The sequence below is a fragment of the Triticum dicoccoides genome, chromosome 2B, assembly GCF_002162155.2.
Source record: "Triticum dicoccoides isolate Atlit2015 ecotype Zavitan chromosome 2B, WEW_v2.0, whole genome shotgun sequence".
Taxonomy (NCBI): Eukaryota; Viridiplantae; Streptophyta; class Magnoliopsida; order Poales; family Poaceae; genus Triticum; species Triticum dicoccoides.
Window position 1 is genome coordinate 798,406,414 of NC_041383.1, and position 4,383 is coordinate 798,410,796.

Consider the following 4,383-nt stretch of genomic DNA (forward strand, 5'->3'; position numbering starts at 1 on the left):
CCTAGGCGGCGGCCGGAGTTCGGGTGGAGGCGAACTCGGGGCTAGGGTGTGCGGTGAGGTGCGAGGAGTGTATGGTTAGACCCTACGCGACGTGGTGAGTGCGATGGACACCGAGAGGTGACCGGAGGATGGTCGGGAGCACGTCGGCGACGATCTCCGCGGCGGTGCGTGCGGGTGATCTTCGTGCAGTTGCTACACAGCTCGGGGGCGAGAGAGGAAAGGAAGGGGAGGTGGCTAGGCTCACAGGGCACTCGTGGAGGCAACCGGCGGGGTTGGGGACGGACTGATGCGGCGACGGTGTTGAAGGGGATCTCCGGCGACGGCGGACTCGGGCGAAGTCGGTGCGGTGGACTCGGGCCACACGAGCACGCGAGGCTCGGCTAGCTCGACGAAGAGGATGGCGGCGGAGCTCCTAGACACGGCGAGACAGAGCACGGACGGCGGGGAGCGCGGCTACGGCGATGGGGCGGCGGCGGTGGCGTCGGCCATGGCTGGGGAGCGCGAGGGAGAGGAGCTGGGGAGGAGAGGAGATGTCCGAGGGGTTCGGGGGAGAGAGGGGGATCGATCCCCGTCATCAGCTGGACGAGGGGAGCGGCGAGGCGGCGACCAGGTGCGTGGCACCCATACGGTGCTCGCCGCTGAGCACCTGCCTGCCTGCCTGGCCGAGCCAAGCAGCTCACTGGCGCGGCATCTGGGCTGGGCCGGCAGGTGGGCCGGTTAGTAGGCGCCAGGTTATGTTTCGCGAGAGGCACGGGCGTGCCTCTTTCGGAAAGGTAAAAAACTCGTTTTCTGTTTTTTTTTCTTTCACGAGAGGCACGGTTTTGCTTCCGCCAGAGGCACGGTTGTGCTTTCGCTAGAGGCACGGGCGTGCATCTTTCGAAAAAGGAAAAAAACGCGTTTTCTATTTTTTTTTCTTTTATGAGAGGCACGGTTTTGTTTCCGCGAGAGGCACGTTTGTGATTTCGTCAGAGGCACGGACGTGCCTCTTTCGGAAAGGGAAAAACCCGTGTTCCCGGTTCGGTTTTTTCGTCGGTTATTTTCGTCCGGGTTTTTCATGAAAAACAAGTTCGTCAAAACCTATCAACATGAGATCTAGTTTTGAAGATCTCGACGCGAGGAATCCAATGGAGAAAGCGGTTCGAGATTTGGACACACGATTTAAGAAATAAAACATTTTGAATAAACGGATATACAAAAAAAAGGAAAACTCCCAGGTTGTTACAAGTGGCGCACATGCAGCGCGCCACTTGTCGCAACCTGGGGAAGTTGGAGTGATCTACGCAAGGAGTACTCCTTAATTAGTGATTTCGGGCGCCCCCTTCCTTCCTTCTCCTTCTCCCTTCCCTTTTTCCTATTCCATGTGGGATGAGGAATCCTACTAGGACTAGGGAGTCCTAGTAGGACTCCACACTTGGGCGCACCCTATGAGGGTCGGCCCCCTCCTCCCTCCATCCTTTATATACGTGGCCAGGGGGCACCCCATATACACACAAGTTGATCTGTTGATCTCCCCCAACCGTGTGCGGTGCCCCCTCCACCATATTCCACCTTGATCATATCGTAGCGGTGCTTAGGCAAAGCCCTGCGTCGGTAGCAACATCATCACCGTCATGTTGATGGAACTCTCCCGTGAAACTCTACTAGATCGGAGTTTGTGGGACGTCATCGAGCTGAACGTGTGCTGAACTCGGAGGTGCCGTACGTTCGGTACTTGGATCGGTCGGGTCGTGAAGACATACGACTACATCAACCGCGTTGTGCTAACGCTTCCGCTTTCGGTCTACGAGGGTACGTGACAACACTCTCCCCTCTCGTTACTATGCATCACCATGATCTTGCATGTGCGTAGGAAATTTTTTGAAATTACTATGTTCCCCAACATCTCCTCCCTCTCCCGGATCCATGGCGGCGCGGGCGTCCTGATCCGTGGGGTGCGGCCCTCCAGGCGGTGTGGTGGACCCGGAGGCGGCAGGCTCACAGCGGTGCACGGGCGCCCAGTTCCATGGGTGTGGGACTCCTGGCAGCGTGCGGGCTTCCGGCGGCAGCGAGATCGGTCGACGGCGGGCTTGGGCGACGGCGTCGGCCGCGCGGTGCCAGATCTTGTTGCTCGTGGCGGATTTCTCCGGCCTTCGTGGAGGAACCTGGACCTGGAGCGGTGATGACCCGCAAGTATACGGGATAGTTGTAGCCTCTTTCGATAAGTATGAGTGTCGAACCCAACGAGGAGCTAAAGGTAGAACAAATACTCTCTCAAGTCCTATCGGCCACTGGTACGACTCTACGCACGCTTGACGTTCGCTTTACCTAGAACAAGTATGAAACTAGAAGTACTTTGTAGGTGTTGTTGGATAGGTTTACAAGATAATAAAGAGCACGTAAATATAAACTAGGGGCTGCTTAGATAAAGATGCAATAAAGTAAGTATTAGTAGAGAGCTTTTTGTTATGAGAAAGTTATTTGTCCAAGGCAATCGATAACTAGACTGGTAATCACTATTGCAATTTTATTTGAGGGAGAGGCATAAGCTAACATACTTCCTCTTCTTGGATCATATGCACTTATGATTGGAACTCTAGCAAGCATCCGCAACTACTAAAGATCATTAAGGTAAAACCCAACCATAGCATTAAAGTATCAAGTCCTCTTTATCCCATACGCAAACAACCTACTTACTCGGGTGTGTGCTTCTGTTCACTCATGCCACCCACCATAAGAAAATCATAAACATATTGCAAACCCTACAGCACCAATAATAAAACATGCAACTCAAACCAATCACGATCATCAATTAACCCATAGGACAAAACGGATTTACTCAAACATCATAAGATAACCATATATCATTTGGAAATAATATATAGTGTTGAGCACCATTTTTAAGTAGAGATTACAGCTGGTAAGAGAGGGGTTACACCACTGCATATATGGGGGAAGAGTTGGTGATGAAGGCGGTGAAGTTGTTGGTGAAGATCGCGGTGATGATGATGGCCCCCAGCGGCGTTCCGGTGCCACCGGAAGCAAGGGGGAGAGGGCCCCCCTTGTTCTTCTTCTTCCTTGACTTCGTCCCTATATGGGAGAAGGGTTTCCCCTCTGGTCCTTGGCTCCCATGGCTTGGGAGGGGCGAGAGCCCCTCCGAGATTGGATCTGTCTCTCTGTCTCTCTCTGTTTCTGCGTTCCCAGATTCTGCCCCTTCACTGTTTCTTTTATATCCGGAGATCCGTAACTCCGATTAGGGTGAATCTTTCACCCAAATTTTTCTCATAAAATTAGCTTTCTTTCGGCAAAATAAGAACGTCAACCGCCTTACGGGTGGCCCATGAGAGTGCCAAGCGCGCCCAGGGGGGAGGGCGCACCCCCTATCTGGTGGCCCAAGGGGGGGGCTCTCTCCCGCTTGCTTCTGGTGGCGCCGGAACACCGCCAGGGGCCATCATCATCACCGCGATCTTCACCAACACCGTTGTCATCTTCACCAACATCTCCATCACCTTCCCCCATCTATATCCAGCGGTCCACTCTCCCGCAACCCGCTATACCATCTACATGAACATGGTGCTTTATGCTTCCTATTATTTTCCAATGATGTGTTGCCATCCTATGATGTCTGAGTAGATTTTCATTGTCCTATCGGTGATTGATGAACTGCTATGATTGGTTTGAGTTGCATATTTTATTATTGTGCTTTCCTATTGTGCTCTCCGTGTCGCGCAAGCGTGAGGGATTCCCACTGTAGGGTGTTGCAATGCGTTCATGATTCGCTTATAGTGGGTTGCGTGAGTGACTGAAACACAAACCCGAGTAAGGGGATTGTTGCGTATGGGATAAAAGGGGACTTGATACTTTAATGCTATGGTTGGGTTTTACCTTAATGAATCTTTAGTATTTGCAGATGCTTTCTAGAGTTCCAATCATAAGTGCATGTGATCCAAGTAGAGAAAGTATGTTAGCTTATGCCTCTCCCTCAAATAGAATTGCAATAGTGATTACCGGTCTAGTAACATAGTCATTTGCTTAGGGACAATTTCACAACTCCTACCACCACTTTTCCACACTCGCTATATTTACTTTCTTGCATCTTTATCTAAACAGCCCCTACTTTTTATTTACGTGTTCTTTATTATCTTGCCAACCTATCCTTTCACACCTACAAAGTACTTCTAGTTCCATATTTGTTCTAGGTAAAGTGAACACTAAGCCTGTGTAGAGTCGTATCAGTGGCAGATAGGACTTGAGAGAGTATTTGTTCTACCTTTAGCTCCTCATTGGGTTCGACACTCTTACTTATCGAAAGAGGCTACAACTATCCCGTATACTTGCGGGTCATCAAGACCTTTTTCTGGCGCCGTTGCCGGGGAGTCATAGCGTGGGGTGAATATTCTCGTGTGT